The 18,141-nt window shown below is 43.3% G+C and overlaps 1 long non-coding RNA gene across 1 annotated transcript in view; it reads right to left on the bottom strand.

Moving 5' to 3' along the window:
- Positions 1-455: 455 nt before the first annotated feature.
- LOC148149402 (uncharacterized) overlaps positions 456-18,141 on the bottom strand; it is a 32,261-nt gene continuing 14,575 nt past the window's right edge. Inside the window, exons 2-3 of the long non-coding RNA XR_015757908.1 lie at positions 11,344-11,538; positions 456-4,737 (exon numbers count right to left, since the gene is read on the bottom strand). This is a non-coding gene — a long non-coding RNA (uncharacterized LOC148149402). The remainder of the gene's footprint in view (positions 4,738-11,343; positions 11,539-18,141) is intronic.

The raw sequence follows: 18,141 nt of genomic DNA, 5'->3' as shown, positions 1-18,141 counted from the left end.
GTCCAACTGATCCATGCCAACCAGATATCCTAACCTAATCTAGTTTGCCCTTATCCCTCTAAACCTTTCCTACTCATAAACCCATCCAGATGCCTTTTAAATGTTGTAATTGTACCAGTCTTCACCATTTCCTCTGGCAGCTCATTCCATACATGCACCACCTTCTGCATGAAAAAGTTGCCCCTTATGTTCCTTTCAAATCTTTCACCTCTCACCTTAAACCTATGCCCTTTAGGTTTGGACTCCCCAACCCCAGAGAAAAGACCTTGTCTATTTATCCTATCCATGCGTCTCATGATTTTCTAAACCTCTATAAGGTCACCTTTCAGCCTCCAATGCTCCAGGGAAATTAGCCCCAACGTCAAACTCTCCAACCCTACTTATTCATAGGTATTCATAGTTACACCTAATATTACAATTCTGAGACAAAGCTGACAGGTTCGGGAGCAGCTTCCCTCTTACCCGACTTTTAAAGGTCAAGCAAACACAGTCTCTCTGTCTAACAGCTCCCATTTATAACCTCTTCTATTTACGTGCTGTAAGATGTTTAAAACAGAAGTTTGATACCAGGATACACTATATTCTCATTACTTTAATGAGTGATTTATTTATTATCACTTGCGTTTTACAGTGAATAATACAGTAAAATATAGTGAAACCTCCAACAGTCACCATATTCTGGTTCCAATGTGAATAGTTTTACTAAATAAGATAGCTCCTATTCAAATCCCCTTGCTGGGAATGAAATTCAATCAATTTTACTGTTTTATCAAATCATTTGAATTCTTGAAGGTTCTAGGAGACATGACCTCTTTCTGTCCCTTTTCTTATCACTTTTCTCTGCCATTCTTCCCTGTTCTTTAAGCTGTTTGGTAGATTGTGAAGCCATAATTGTTTATAGTCATAGAGATGTACTGCATGAAGACATGCCCTTTGGTCCAACACATCCACGCCAACCAGATATCCTAAGTTAATCTAGTCCCATTTGTCAGCACTTGGCCCATTTCCCTCAAAATCCTTCCTGTTCATATACCCATCCAGATGCCTTTTAAATGTTGTAATTGTTCCAGTCTCCACCACTTCCTCTGGCAGCTCGTTCCATACACGCACCATCCTCTGTGTGAAAAAGTTGCCCCTTAGGTCCCTTTTATATCTTTCCCCTCTCACCCTAAGCCTCTCTAGTTCTATACTCCCCCACCCCAGGGAAAAGGCCTTGTCTATTTACCCTATCCATGCATCTTATGATTATTCTCTTGAGGTCATTGCGACCCTGTTTCAGAAATGTTTCAGCACTATTGCTATGTTATTTGTCTCTTGGTACTCTTACGAGATTATCTTGTTTATATGTTTTTGCTGTTCTGATTGTCCTGCTAACAGAGCAGAAGCTTCTCTATACTGACTATAACTATTTACTTCAAGAAAATTCAGCTGAATCCCTTAATGTTATTTTTCAGTTGAATTTATAATTTTAACACACCCATATAGGTGTATTTCATATGTAGTAACAGTTACCTAAAAGTTGATTATTGTGGGATCAGACTTTTCCTCTAATTTGTACTAAATAACAAACTTTGAACTAGCTGATACCAGGTTCTTATTAAGATTCTCCAAGGGTGTTTGTCAGTCCCTGCATCCAAGACTGAGTGCCTACTGAAATCTAATTAAACTGCCCAATGTCTAATACATTTTAACTATTATTGTTGTATGGATGCGTCTACTCTCATACATAACTATAGTTATTTAAAAGGCCTCATTTAAGTGGGTCAAACTTCCTCTTTCCATTTCATATTAGAATAGGAAATTTCAAATCAGACAGTTTCTATCGAAGGTACTGTTGTCAAAATAGGTGAGTCTTACTGTCTGCATTCTAGCCCTAACTTACTAAGACTCTGTTGTGATTCTCAGTTTGTGAAGGCCAGTGATTGAGCTATGTGAAATGCTGCATCAGCTACAGTTTGCTTCAGTCTTGTATCAGCTAAAAAAAAGCACAAGCAGCCATTTTGTCACATTCACCAGTGGGCAGCTGCAACAGGAATATAAAAATTTTTCTTCACAGTAACATATGGCTTTACAACTTTCTGAGTGCCTTTGCATATGAACAAATGACATGGTGACTTAATGCTCAATTATAGGATTGTATCTGAGTACTTAATCCATTTTTGTTTTCCTTAATAACAAGTGGACAGATGGCATAAGATGTCTTAAGGCAAAAAAAAACTCATCATCACTTTCAGCTGCAAATCCTGCTATGAATTTCATTAATTATTTAGACACCTTGCACAGCTTTGCAAATTCCATTAGCATCAGAAATGAAGAGCACAAGGAGGTTTTTTTATTTAAAAATTATGAATACAAGAACACTTCCATAACAAGTAATTTGTGCACCTGGGGACATCAAAGTTAATTCTTCCATCTCTGTCAATCCATGCATCCATTTTACAGAACATTATGCCAAGGCATTATGGGGACATGTCACAAGGAAGTACTTTATCAGTTGCTAAATGAATGGGTGGAGGAAGCTTGAATTTAAATCAGGCAGTGGCCTTGCAAATTAGATGTCAATCGTTCAAAAGTATTTTTTTAATGCTGTCTATTATTATTTTCCAGTCCTTATGCCATTTAAGATCACATTAATTGGATACCAATCAAGTTGAGCACATCAATCATTAAATTTATAAGGCCAAAATAAAAGATTATTGCACTGGTTTTGAGGCTAAGTCTGTCTGGTTTTCCTACTTTTTAAAAACATTTTGGCACTTACATTCTTGTAAGACGTCCACTGTCCAATTCCTTTCATGTGCAGTACTATTACCTGCATTAATTTATTTCCCATAGGAATTGCTCTTTTAAGAATATGAAGAACAAGAAGATGATGGCCAAAGGAGTGCAAGCAGTTGGGATGTATGAGAGTGCTCTGTGATCACCCAATGGTTTCCACATACCTGCAGTGGATGGTTTAGTAACAGCACAGAGTCAAACTCGGAATAGAAATAGTGACAGAAAGGCTCATATACATCTGTAGATCTGGCCTACTGTTATGCTGCATGATCCTTCAGAAAAATCCAATTATAACATACAATTTGTTACAATGTACTGCATGGGAAAAACATGTCATTGTGATGAACAGCCAATAAGATATCACAAGAATGTAAGATAGTTACAGATGTGAAAGGCTGTTTGTCCCATCTCATTTTGCCAATCATTTCACCCCATATTCAAAACTAACCATGTGGTTGTACCTGGATATTATAAAGATCATATTGATCACAAAGTTATCTAGATTCACTCAATAGTGAGGATCAAGGTAAGATCAGGGAATATCAAAGCTCTGCTTATTTCAGGTTTGAGGATGACAACACATTGCAGTTGTTTAAAAGAGTCATGAGTCCATGTTCTTTGACAGGGACAGAGCATTCTAGCTGGTCTGTTACTATACTAAACATTTGTCTATTCGTAGTCACCAGCCTTTTCCTGAATGCCACCTCATCAGGGTCCTCATCTGCATCCTCTAAGCAGAATTCAGGCATGACTGCAAACTCTGGCAAACTCATTTCTGCTCCATCTTTCTCCCGTCGCAGCTGAAGGCCACTTATTCCAAGTGACTCACCATTGTGCAGATCTCATCTCTACACTAAGCTCTAAAGTACAGGTTTCATCATCATCAGTCTCACCACAGACTGGCCAAGTTTCACTTCTTGGGATTTTGAAAGGAGAAAGGCAGGAAAGTAGAGTTACGGTGAAGGGAAGAGATACAACAAGAGATGCATGCTTACATTATCTGCAGCCTGTAAATCAGAAGAGACTGTGTGATGCTGGTGGGAGTAATTGGGAACATACTATAATTTTCAATGCTTTCAGTGGCACTGCTGGTCATGGTTTTAATCATGGCTGTTCCAATAATAGGAAGTAGCGAGTTTTGAGAAGATTTGTAGTTCAGGTTGAGGTTTTGGATGTAGGTTTGCTCGCTGAACTGGAAGGTTCATTTCCAGACATTTCGTTACCCTAGTAGCTAACATTTTCAGTGGGCCTCAGGCGAAGCAAGCTGAAAATTCCTGCTTTCTATTTATATGTTTGGGTTTCTTTGGATTGGTGATCTCATTTCCTGTGGTAATGTTATTTCCTGTGAAGTCACTTCCTGTTCCTTTTCTCAGGGGGTGGGAGATGGGGTCTAACTCAATGTGTTTGTTGATAGAGTTCCTGTTCGAATGCCACGCTTCTAGGAATTCTTGTGCATGTCTTTGTTTGGCTTGTCCTAGGATGGATGTGTTGTCCCAGTCGAAGTGGTGTCCTTCCTCATCCGTATGTGAGGATACTAGTGAGAGAGGGTCATGTCTTTTTGTGGCTAGTTGGTGTTCATGTATCTTAGTGGCTAGTTTTCTGCCTGTTTGTCCAGTGTGGTGTTTGTTACAGTCCCTGCATGGTATTTTGTAAATGACATTAGTTTTGCTGGTTGTCTATATAGGGTCTTTCAAGTTCATTAGCTGCTGTTTTAGTGTGTTGGTAGATTTTTGGGCTACCATGATGCCAAAGGGTCTGAGTAGTCTGGCAGTCATTTCCGAGATGTCTTTGATGTAGGGGAGAGTGGCTAGGCTTTCTGGACATGTTTTGTCTGCTTGTTTGGGTTTGTACATCCAAAATAATAGGAAGTGCCAGATCCACCTTTTGGCTGAGGACATCTGCTCATGCCTGCCCCCTTCTGGTTGGCTACTGCTGCTTCCAGTTATGCATCAGCTTGTCCTGCAAGAGAGTGAAATGTGTCAGTGCCAAGAAGTTCAGTGCTACAGTGCGACTTGTGAGAATGTGAGGTTTGCAATAGAACTAAGTTATGTGTGTGCGTTGGAAGGGTGAGGTGAAACTATGAATTTAAGGTATGAGCTGTGTATGAGAGATTGTTGATAAGTGAGTGATGAATTAAGATGTGTGTGAGGCGAGTAATGCACTTGGTGGAAAATGGCAATTGAAGATGCATTTGCTGACATTGACCACTCGTAGCATCTCTGAGCTTCTTTCAGCACTGCATCCAGGTCCTTAGATGACACTGCTGGTACAGACCTGCATGTCTACATGTTCCAATTGTCTCCCTGTCATCTGTGGATCAAGTATCTCCTTGCTCTTCTTTCACAACCACCTTTTTAATAATAGGAGCATAGAGTAACAGAGCAGGGAGGTGATGTTGAACTTGTGCAAGGCATTTATTAGACATCATCTGGAGAATTGTGTACCATTGTGGGAGTCATGTTATTGGAAAGATGTGAATGCATTGGGGAGAGTGCAAAAGTGATTTACAAGAATGATTTCAGGAATGAGAAATTTCAGTTATGAGGATAGGTTGAAGAAATCAGGACTTGGTGAGAAGGCTGAGAGGAAATTTGATACAGGTTTTCAAAGTCATCAGTGGGCTGGGCAGAGTAGATAGAGTGAAGCTGTTCCCTCTCAAAAGATAAAAGAAAAAGAGGGCATAGATTTAAAGTGATGAAGTGCCAATGATGTCAGGGTGAAAAACATTTGAAAGCTTGTAAAAATAAAACTTTTGACACTGAGCGCGTGTTTGTTGTATGGAATACAATGCCTGGAAATGTGATGAATGCAGGTTCAACTGAGGCATTCAAGGGGGCATTGGATGATTACTTGCATAGAAAGGGTGTGCAGGGATATGGGAGATTGGCACTGAGTAATAGAACTGGTGCAGGCATAATAGACTAAATGGCCTTATCTCCACCCAAACAATTCTGTGATTCTAGGCTGCATCAGAAACCATTGGAGCCTATTCCTTGTAATGTTTTACTTCACCAAACTGACTGCTAAAATGATGTCCAGCATGGGATTTGGCTAAACTCCTTTTAAGAGTTGCAGCCTGTTATAATGTGATTAAGGACAGTTTTTTTTCACTGGGCTACTACTGAGGGTAGTTAAAAGTCAACCACATTGTGTGGATCTGCAGTCATATGTAGGCCTGATAAAGACAGCAGGTTTCCTTTCATAAATGACCAAGAAGGGTTTTGATGATAGTTTCAATCATTACTGAATTTAAATTACACCAGATGGTATGGTGGGGTTTGAACTCATGTCTCCATGAATACTAAGCCAGTCACATTACTGTTAAGCTACCACCTCCCCTCACACAATTTTGCATTTCCTGCTCAGATATACAGCCACTCAGCTGGCTGGACACAACGACCAATTGGCTAAGCAGGCATTAAAAAATTTGTGTGATGACTACATCTGAAGCAAAGAGGCACAGGTTAACTGAGTTTGTTTTCAGGCCTAAACAATTTTTTCCTTTTATGATTCTAACATTAACTTGCATGAATTTTTTTCCCAAAATGCTGCACATTGATGAAAAAAAAAATTAGTGTTGTGTTGACATGTGCAGTCAAAATTAGCACTGCAGGAATGGTTGAGCTGTCTTCAAAATATGCTTCAAAACATTCAGTAATTTTCTCTTTGCTTGTACACATACACAAATTTGTGGGTGTTGGACTGCCATATATTGCTGGTAAGGCCAGCATTTATGACCCATTCCTAATACCCTTCAAGAAGGTGGTGGTGAGCCACTGCTGTCTTATCTGACAAGCTATAACCGAAAAACTATTAGGTTTTACAATTTTGATCTAGTGACGATGAAAAAGTTGTGATAGTATTATGGCAAACTTTATTATTCTGAAAATCTATAATTAAGTTTTCATAACCAAAGATATTTTTCAGCAGTAGTTATGAACTTACTACGCTATCATCTCATTTAACACTCTACGACTTTTTAATGAGTATTTACAGTGAAATTTGCAGCTTACAGGGGCAACTTCACATCAGTTCAGATATTTGCATGGAATTCAACAACACACTCAGTGACAAAGTTCAGAATCACCAGCAACAATTTTTGGATTTCTATGATTAACTATGCTTGTGAGAACCTCACAAGTAATTTTCAGAGAAGTAATGATGCCAAAGACTGACAAAATCCTGGCCAGTATATTGGCTGTACACAAAAACTAAATCAAACTAGGACAAAACAGAAATCTATTCTCTCCATGGATGCTGCCAGACATACTGAGTATTTTTCTTTTTATGTTAGGGAGTTTGGTACAGAGAAGTTGATCTGGCATTAAAGCATGAACTTTTTTAAAAAGTTGGAGGTCCTGGCTAGTAGAAAATGAATCTTCCTGTTTGACTTAATTATTTTAGATCAAGTTTGAGATTTAAGGAAAGGCAAAAAATTAGGACAGGAATAAAATTAAGTGGGCGAATGTTACACTAAAGCTTGTATTGTGTGAGATATCATGAAGCTAGTCTATAACAAACAACATAATTATTTGCTCTGGTATTAAGGGTAAAACAATTCCCTTCATTATAACTTATTCATTTATTAAATGCCTAATTCTACAATTAGGTCATTCCAGTGAAGAGCAAGATTACACTTGCGTGGGAAGCAATGTTTATGGCCTTGTAATTAACTGATTTGCATTCATGAGAATGTCTCTCAATGCTTGAAGTGTCTGATCACTGACTCATCCTCAAGTTATTCACAAGAATACATAACTCTGTTGTGTATATTTTCATCTCGCTAATGTTATGCAATAGAGAGAAGTTCACAATACATTACTTTGAATAGCACAATTTAACTGTTGCTAGTATTTGGAACCAACAGCTAGAAAATGTGATTATTGCATTCCACAAACCTACATTTCAGACTGGCGTTTAAATTAGCAACAGTACTGCAGCTGTGTTTCTTATTTGTCAGTTGTTTTTCAGCTTTTGAGAGTTCCCTATTTGGAATGAATTCCTGTTGATCTCTTTTCAATTACTTAGAAACAAATGAAGGATTTTTGAAAACTTCTCTTGTGGTTGTCGGTGCCTTAAGTAAACCTAATGGGTTTCATCTGACATTATTCATAAATAATCCTGAATTTGAAATATAAATCACAGTATTTATGCTGGCATAGGGAAGGAGTGTGTTTGGGTGGGTACGGGGGAAATGGGTGAAATTCCCAGAAATTGCTGAAAGGCAGAAGTCCTGTTGAGTTCAATGGCAAGACCTCATTGCTATTTTGGTCACATTTCCTGCTAGATGACCAAAGTAACAGGCTGGCAATCAGAAAAGACTGGGACTTGGTGGTAGGCTATTTAAAATTCTGACCCCTTGCCAATTGAGTGGGGTCAGATCCTTTGAGTAAGTAGACATCATTCAAGACATCTCAGAGGAGGTGTGAACCGGGGCCGGGGGGAGCTTGGGTCCCAAATGGGGAATGAAACATAAGTCAATAGGTCCTGGAATTTTATATTTGACAGACTTTAAATTTTTTTAAAAAGGAGCATGGTTGGTAGTAATTCAAGGTTGGAGAATTGAAAAATGGGAGGAAGACAAAGGCCCATATTTTGTCAAGTCAGGTTGACTCAGCACCCCTTACACAACAGCAAGGGAGAGCTGCTTCTGACCCCTATTTTTTCTGGTCATTTTCACCAGTGCAGTTTAGCCCATATGCAGTACTCTCATCCTTGTTTGGCTATTTAACACCCTGGTCCCTCGCCAATTGAATGGGGTCAAATCCTTTGTGTAAGTAGACATGGTTCAAAGCCTCTCAGAGGAGGTGTGAACTCGGGGCCATCCCAGATCCCAAATGGGGAACAAAACTTAAGTCAACAGCTCCTGGAATTCTATATTTGACAGACTTTAAAATTTAAAAAAAGCATTATTCTTTCAATTTCATTAATAGATGCTGTAAGTTACATGTGATTTCATATCAGTGATCTCTAGTTTAATAATCTGAAGTGATCTAAATGCCCAGACTATTTCTAAAATGAGAAAATGTCTTCAACAGCATTCAGGATTAAAAAACCTATCTGCCCCTGGAATGCTTGGATTGTCACAACATCTGGTGTACTTTAGGAAAAAAGATTTTTCAGATTCGTTAAGTTATTGTTATACCTGAGCTTATGAATGCTTGTCTAAGACTCAAAGTGCTCAAAGCCACTCATCTCAGCAGGAGATTGAGTTCAGAATTTCCATGATAGTTTTGTGGATTTTCGAAGGATTGACCTTTTTTGGCTTGATTAGTGAAATAGATGTTTTTGGTAGTTTGCTTTTTACAACAGATTGACGACTTAAGGGTTTTTTACAAAGTTTTGTTATAATGGACTTTTCACTATTACCTGTGTTTGAATAACACCTCTATAGTAGATACTGAGTGAAAGCTATGGAGGATACATGTGAGGTATTGGAAATAGGAGGGGAAATGGAAATGACATCAGAAATATGAGGGAACATGGGCTATGCAGCATGAAAAGGACACATGAGGTGAGGTGGGTGGGGCATGTGAGATGAAGGTTTAACGGCCTGACATTCCTCATTGAGATTGGGCCAGAGTCCAGGAAATGAAGGTGGTCATTCCAGCCTGCCTGTCTGGCCTGGCCAACTCCCTTCCTCCATTATTGCTTTGGGCTGGACTTCACCTTGCCTCTGCCTCCTCAGAACAAAAATATGACAGGCAGGGCCTTCTTTTTCAAAAGACAAGTTGGTAAGTTTCTCAAACTGCCTTTCCAATTGCATCCAGGAAAATCCTGTCCTAAGTCTAGAACAGAGTGATGGGGGGTGGAGTACTCCAATTGAGAAGGAGTAAAATATTGGGACATAGTGAGAGGAAATGTGTTAGCATTCAGGAGTTGAGAGGTGGAACAAAATTGAACCATACTGTGGAGGTTAAAGATGGCAATCAGAAAATGAAAGATAAAAATTGGGATATGGTATTGGGTTAGATAATGCAGTCTCAAGGTGGGGAGGCAAAGGTGAGAAGTTTGGTCAATCACAGCAGCAAGGAAAGGCTGTGATCTGTGAGAGGCTTTTGTGAAAAGTGGTAGATGGTTTGTGAGTGAGAGGTTATCATACCCATTCTGGCATAGTGAAACATTTAATGGTCAGATCTGGCTGCTTCCATCTCCACTTTGGTAGAGCATGGTGGCAGCCAGCAGTCAGACCATGTGGAGGTACCCTCTGCTGGTCTGCTGCAGAGAGCCCTCGGAAAGAGACTGTGATGATGTCTTTTCAACTTCTTTCTTCTGACTATCTGTCCTATGGTTATACTGTGTACAGCAGTAATGTAATTTTTTTCTTCACTTCTCAGTACTGTAACAAAGGATTGTACTTAGGTACCTTTGTACCTGAGATGGCATTGTAAGTGATGGCTTGTCAATTTTTCACTGTACCTATTTGAGTACATGTGACAATAAAACTAATTCAATTCAATTCAATTCAGATTTCCCAAGCCTTCTGAAACATGGCCAGTTGGTTAGCATTTAATTTAAAATCAGATTGCTACTGCACTGTCATTCCTGATCAAGTGCTTTTGCCTGAAACGTCAATTTTCCTGTTCCTCAGATGCTGTGCTTTTCTAGCACCTCTCTAATCTAGGCACTGCACTGTGGGAACCTACTTTAAATATCATAATAAGATGACTCCTCTCAAAAAAGGTTACACGATCTATTGCCGTGCAAACAGACATTCACACTCGTGGCAGTGGGCCACATTTCAACCCATGCCCCATCTCACCATTACAGAAAGGGGTGATTAATTTGATGTGCTCTGCTCCACATGGATTCTGCAGTCGTGCAACAACTTAAAAGTGACTGTGCCTGTCCAGAGACGTAATAAAGTACTTCAGCAATAGATCACAACTCACAACACTTTAAACTAACTTATTGCATCTCTTAGAAATTTTCCACAGTGTTTCAATGGAAGGAATTTGAAAGTGTGACACAAGATTTAAGATATTATTCAATTTACTGAAACAGAAAGATACAGGTCTCACAGATAAATTATTTGTAAAATAGTTGTAGATAAAGGTGAAGATTTTCAATTTGTAAAACTATTTTTAGCTTTCCCTCATAGTTGATTTGTAACATTCTCTTCAGGTGAAAATATTTTTATTTTCACTTTTATTTTTTAACCTCCTCCTCACATGACTGAAAAATTGTTTTTAATCATTTATATGAGAAAAGCTCCCCCCACCCAGCCGATTGATTTTCCATGGGGGGTTGTTGCCCTTCGTGAATCCAAGATCGTTGTAGCACTGCACAAGAGAGGTAGTCACTTGAAACAAAAATAGAAAGTTAGTTAAGATCTGACTGCTAGGGATTTCATTTGCCTTGGGCTACTGACAAGGCTACGTAAGAGTATGTCTAACAGTTCCTCCTTCTTTGGGCACATTTAATGAAAGAGGAAGCAACACAGAATAGATTGTTGTAGAACAGAGTTCACTTTTTTTTTCCCCATAGGGACTAATACAGTAGTCCCATGATATAGTTTATGATCAAGCCCATGAGGATTGAGAAGGAAGAATAGAAAATGTTCACCAAAGTCTGTAGCTGCTACTTGCTCTTCTATTTCACCATCTCCAACTCCCTCTGTTTCCACATCTGGGAACTGAGTAGCTTCTTTGTTTGAACGGGTGAGCAATCGCAGATCTGGGGTCCACCATCTGTTGTGAGCCTCTCTGTTTTCAATTGTCTTGTTTTTGAGAAGTTGCATAAGTTGATGAAGCTATTTGGCTGCATGTAATAAAAGCCAGGTGTCAGCTTGCAGTCTATAATGAAGTGAGAGCGGGTACAATTACGTATCATTTGACACTTTTAATGAGGCGAATGCATGCAAGGCATGGATGAAGGAGCACTTCCAAATAAAGGAAGAGGGTGTAAAAGACATTTTAGTTTGGTCTCAGGATGAGAGAGTCTTGAGCAAGGCCAAGATTTATTTAACACCCCTTACTGCCCTTAAGAAGATGGTGATGAGTTTCCTTTGTGAATTGAGATAAGCCTTTCATTTGTAAGTACGTCAATAGGGAGAGAGTTCCAGGATTTCAACCTAGTAACAGTGAAGGAGCAGTGGTCTCATTCCAAGTTAGGATGGTATGTGTTTTCAAAGGAAACTTACAAGTGGTGTTCCAATGTATCTGTTGCCTTTGCACATCCAGTTGGGAATGGTTGCAGATTTGGAAGGTGCAGTCACAGGAACTTTTGTCAATCACTGCAGTATGTCTCATAGATGGTACATGTTGCTGCCACTGCATTGGTGGTGAATGGAGTGAAATATTAATTGGAGTGCAGATTGAAAAATGGAGTAAGCAGACACAAGGTTAATCAGTGGAGAGCTTATTAAAGAGGGGGAGAGGTGCTTTTATCCCACTCCAATATTTGGTTTTTACTTCAGTGCAGAAGGAGGAGCTGGTTGGTCAGTAATTGGTAAGCTATTCTACTCATAATAAATAATGTGCAAAATTACTCTACAGTTAGTCAGTTCGGCCAAGTGGAATGTGACATGTGAGAAGGTATAAAGAACTGTGTGTCTGAGACAAACACATCTGCAAGAGGTGTGACTACATCTGCATAATATTTAACTTCAGGTTTCAGAACTTGAGCAGTGGCCAGAATTACAATGATGCATTTGTGAGGCAGAGAACAACTTGGATAGTATGTTTAGGGAGGTTACCTCACCATAGATTTGAAACATACGGACAGTTTGGGAATGAGGTGAATGATAGACAATCCAAGAGAACAAAACAAGTAGTGGAAGACTCCCCTGAAATAATCGCACCCTCAAATTGTTTTTAATTTTGGGATTCCGGTGGCGCTGATAGTTCCTTTGAGGAGCACAACCACAGCCAAGTCCATGGCACTATGAGTGACCAGCTGCACAGAAGAGAAATGTTATATTGAACTTGATTGCAAGAGGATATGATCTTAGAAGTAGGGATGTCTTAATACAGATATATAGGGCCTTGGTGAGAGCACATCTGCATGCAGTTTCAAGGATAGACTTGCTACAGAGGTTCACTAGGCTGATGTTGAGGACGGCAAGACTGTCATTTGAGAATGGGTTGATTCAAGAGAGCATGTATTCATCAGAGGTTAGAAGGATGAGAGGGCAACTGATTGAAAGTATAAATTTCTAACAGAGCTGGACAGAGTAGATGCAGGAAGAGGATGTTTTCCCTGGTTGGGGAGTCTAGAACCAGGAGACATAGTCTTGGGATATGGGGTAGACCATTGAGAACTGGGCTGAGGAAACGTATAGGGTAGTGAAATTTAGAAGGCTATAGAGACCAAGTCACTAAATATATTTAGAAAAAGGTTAGATACTATTTTTTAGATTTAAAAGTCTCCAAGAGGTATGGGGAGAAGATAAAGACATGGCATTGAGATGAGTATCAACCATGATCACATTGAATAGCAGAACAAGTTTGAAAGACTGAGTGGCCTACTCCTGATCCTATTTTCTATGTTTCAAAATGATTACAGGGTGGATCTAGGTAGGATGTTTCCTGTGACTGGTGAGAACCAGAACATAATTTCAGAATAAAGGTATAGTCCATTTAAGACTGATATTGAGGGGAATTTCTGCAGTCTGAGAGTTGAGAGTCTTCAGTAGTAGGGCAGTATTGGCATTAATTGCTACCAATCATTCAGAATGACAATCACCTGTCCATCAAGCTGCATCATACTTTGGCTTACATTTTTAGTTATGAGATACAGTGTAGCTGTGGTGAAAATGAAACAAATCCAGGACTCTAGCTCCTACTATCCTGTACCCATACGCCCAATGATTCACAGGTCACTCATCTGCCTGTTCAGTCACATGAATATGCATTGAAAAGACTCGTGATTCTAAATAGGCATCATCCCCAAATTCAGACAGAGGTAGATTGTCATTTTTTAATTGGATAATTAGCTGAAGTGAAAAAAAAAGCATGAGAAAATGCACAAGTTGAGTTGTTCTTGCAGAGAGTTGGCATAGTCACAATGAGTCAAAAGGTACCACACTGTGACCATTCTATTATTCCTGTTAAGTTTTTAGTCCATGGAAACTCCAGAAAGTTTGAACTTCAATTATGATAGCGTTTCGCTTCTTGGCCTTTTGGCTCGGAATATGTGTAGTTCCTGAGGACCAGAGGAAGAGATTCTGCTCGAGTGCTGTCGGTTCGACGCAGCGGACGTGTGCTGGCGGGGGGGAAACCACGGGGATCGTGTTGCGAGTCGTCGGAGCTGCTGTAGACCATTGCTGGATTGTGATTGGACGTTGGAGGATCGTTTGGTTGTGCTGACCTGCTCTTAGTGGATCTTTATGCTGGCTTCGGCCTAACGCCAATTCAGGGTACCAGCCAACCTCAGAGCTATGGCCTCAGCAGCCGCTCCCAGCCCTGGCCAGGGCATTCGCAACACAGTCAGGGTGACTTGAAGAAGGTGGGGGAGCGCACACCGGTCGATCGGACGGTGTTCGTGAAGAAGATTTTGCTGGAGTGCTGCGGGTTTGAAGCAGCGGACGTGTACTGCCTGCAAGATTTCCCTGTGGCAGGCTATTTCGATGTGACCTTCAGGAGCGTGAAGAATTGCGAGCAGCTCCTGAAGATCTTCAAGGAGAAGGAAGGGGAACCTCTGTTCTCCATCTTGTCGGCGGTCCCGTTGTGTGTGCTTCCTGCGCAGAGGAGTCGAGTTGTAACAATCCAGATGTACAACCCACACGTCCCAGCAGCAGATGTCCTGATCTTCTTGAGAAGATACGTCCAGGTCGAGGGAGAGAGTACCGATGTGGTCGATCCTTTCGGGATCTGGACCAGCAAATGACAGGTCAGGGTAACCCTGAGGGTCGATGCCAGTGGGAACATTCTCCACCCACCCTCCAGCTTTGCCATCGGAGGAAGCAGAGGTTATCTGACATACGCAGGGCAGCCGAAAGTGTGCCGAACCTGCGGGAGATCAGGCCACATGGCAGCGGATTGTAAGGTGACCGTCTGCCAAAACTGCAAGCAGGAAGGCCACCCGACCAAGGAATGTAAGGAGGCCAGGAACTGTAATCTGTGTGGAGAGGCGGGCCACATGTACAAGGCCTGCCCAAGACAAGGGGCCGCCACCTACGCACAGATGGCCGGAGGTGGCAACATGAGCCGTGGACCGCCCAAGACCAGCAAGGTACCACAAAACAGCACGGGAACGGTGTCTGGAGGCACCCAGAAGGAAGGGCAGGCTGTAGCGGAGCAGACGGCAGACAGCGGGGAGATGCAGCAGCCGATCCAAGCTCCTTCAGGACAGACGGAGGAAATGGAAGAGAAGGGATCAAAGGAGGCAGAGGATTGGATTACTGTGAAAAGCAGGAAGAGGAAACCTCCCAAAGCAACCCAGCGAGGGGGGAAGCGACACCTACACGGCGAGGATACAGGCAGCTCTTCTGACGGAGAGGACGGGCGCAAGGAGGGTCGTCATCAGAGGAAGAGACAAAGCGCCGCGGGGAAAAAGGAGGGCAGCACCGCCCAAGCAGGAAAAGACGATCCCTCTGAGGGGACGGGTAAAGGACTCCCCCCACCTGGTGAGAACCAAGAGGTACCCACCGGTCAACAGCTCCAGGTAACTGGGAGCAGCGATCCTGTGACAGCCCCACTGTCAGATGGAGAACTGGACTCTGCGGACTCTGGGCCCGACCCGAAGACACCAGAGCGGGGAAATGGCTCCAGCGTGGAGCCGGACAGCTACCTCAGCCCTGGGAGGGTCCACCAGTTTGCCGTCACCACGGGGATGCACACAACTACCCCAGAGGGGCAAGACCAGCAGCAAATGGACAGTGTCAACCTTGTAAACTGTTAAAATGGGGTTAAAAATTGCCAGCATCAATGTGCGTAGCATCAAATCGGCTACGCGATGTGTTTCTACGATGGCCTTCCTGGCCAACGTTAAAGCCGACGTCCTGTTTCTGCAGGGGTGTGGGATACCGCACCTCAGCAGCTACAGGAGATGGTCGAACTTGTGGGCCCATGGACCGTCAGTTTGGTCGGGGGTAACGATAGCCGCACCTCCGGCCTGTGTATCCTGTTGTGAGGAGGCAACTTCACCATCTCCAAGGTTAAGGAGGTGGTGGGCGGGCGCCTCCTCGTTGCCGACGTCATGTCCCGGAATGCTCCCCTGAGACTGATTAATGTGTACGCCCCAGTGGGTAAGAATGAACGGTTGGCCGTCCTGCAGCAGCTTCCACTGTTGCTGGCTACGTCCAGGCCGGTCATTCTGGCCGGAGACTTCAACTGTATCATTGATGCAGATGGACGATCCGGCGGGGGGGGACAGTAAACTGGACACCAGGTCCAGAGCCCTGATGGACATGGTAAAAGATGCCAAGCTGCACGACGTCTTCAGCACCCCTGCAGACGGAGCGCAGCGTAGATACACGTGGTCACGGGCAGACGGGTCTATCCGCTCAAGGATAGATTACCTGTTTGTGTCCCGAACGCTCTCGGTCAGAACCACCTACGTCAAGCCGGTGTTCTTCTCTGACCACTGCCTCCTGCTGGCCAACTGTCACCTACAGGACGAGCAGCGGGCAGGTAAGGGAACGTGGAAGCTGAACACAAAGCTGTTGACCCCGGGAAACATTGAGGAGCTCAAGAGGGACTACGCAGGTTGGAGAACCGTGAAGCCCCTCTGAGTCCCCAGCGGACTGGTGGGAAACAGTAAAAGGGAACATCAAGAGGTTCTTCATCCTCAAAAGGTGTTCAGGAGGCGAGAGAGAGGCGGGGAAAACTGTCCCAGCTCCAGGAAAGTATGCAGAACCTGCTCCTGCTGCAGACGATGGGGGTGGATGTCACGGAGGACCTCAAGGAGGTGAAGGGCCAGCAAGCCTCGCTCTTTGCCTCGGAGGCCTCCAAGATAATCTTCCGGTCCAGGGTCCGCTCGGTGGAGCAGGACGAAACGTGCTCACGTTTCTTCTTCCAGAAGGTGCCCAAAGAGAGCTCCGTGCTCAGCAGCCTGAAGGAAGAAGATGGCTCGATAACGTCATCTCAGGCTGACATCATGAGGATCAGTAAATCCTTCTATGCCAGTCTGTATGACGCAAAGCCGACCGACAGCACGGCCTCCCAGTCATTCCTGTCCTCTATCACGGAGGTCTCAGACGACAGAGCACGGGAGAGGCTGGACCAGCCACTATCTCTGGACGAGCTGACCAACGCCCTCGAGTCCTTCGAAAAGAATAAAACTCCCGGAAGCGACGGCTTACCGGTCGAGCTCTATTCCGCTCTGTGGGACTTGATTGGCCAGGACCTGCTGGAGGTGTATGTCAGTATGATTCGGACAGGTACCATGAGTGAATCCATGAGGAAAGGCATCATCACCCTCATCTACAAGTGGAAGGGGGAGAGGGAGGAACTCAGAAATTGGAGACCAATCTCACTGTTGAATGCGGATTACAAAATTCTGTCAAAGGTAATCGCCAACCGGGTCAGGTCTGCTCTGGGGTCGGTGATTCACCCTGACCAAACCTGTGCTGTGCCGGGCAGGAAGATCGCTGAGAGTCTCGCACTCCTCAGGGATACGATCGCCTACTTGCAGGACAGAGGGTTGGACACCTGCCTGATCAGCCTGGACCAGTAGAAAGCCTTTGACAGGATATCACACAGGTATATGAGAGATGTTCTCTCCAAAATGGGCTTTGGGGAGGGAATCTGCAATTGAATCAGACTGCTCTACACCAACATTGTCAGTGCAGTCTCAATCAATGGGTGGGAATCAGATAGCTTCCCAGTCAGATCTGGAGTCAGGCAGGGCTGCCCTCTCTCTCCTGCCTTGTTTGTGTGCTGCATAGAGCCATTTGCCGAGTCCATCAGGAAGGATGCGAGCCTGAGAGGGGTGACTATTCCTGGCAGCGGGGGCCTGCAGGTTAAGGCCTCCCTGTACATGGATGATGTCACCGTTTTCTGCTCGGATCCGCTGTCCGTGCGCAGACTCATGTGCATACGTGACCAGTTCGAACGAGCCTCGGGGGCCAAGGTAAACCGAGGCAAGAGCGAGGCCATGCTCTTCGGGAACTGGGCCGACCAATCCTCGATCCCCTTCACCATCAGGATCGACCATCTGAAGGTGCTGGGTATTTGGTTCGGGGGGGACTGGGGCATGCGCCAAGTCTTGGGAGGAGCGTATCAGCAAAGTGAGGCAGAAACTGGGCAGATGGAAGCTACGGTCGCTCTCCATTGCGGGAAAAAACCTGGTCATCAGGTGTGAGGCACTGCCATTGCTATTATACGTGGCACAGGTCTGGCCTATTCCCAGAACCTGTGCCGCTGCAGTCACCCGGGCCATCTTCCAGTTTATATGGAGGTCAAAGATGGACCGGGTCCG

Source organism: Chiloscyllium plagiosum, unplaced genomic scaffold (assembly GCF_037043375.1).
Source record: "Chiloscyllium plagiosum isolate Xiang-an unplaced genomic scaffold, Cpla_swu_hap1 HiC_scaffold_8, whole genome shotgun sequence".
In the NCBI taxonomy this organism is placed as follows: Eukaryota; Metazoa; Chordata; class Chondrichthyes; order Orectolobiformes; family Hemiscylliidae; genus Chiloscyllium; species Chiloscyllium plagiosum.
This window is presented reverse-complemented; position numbering and strand designations above follow the sequence as displayed.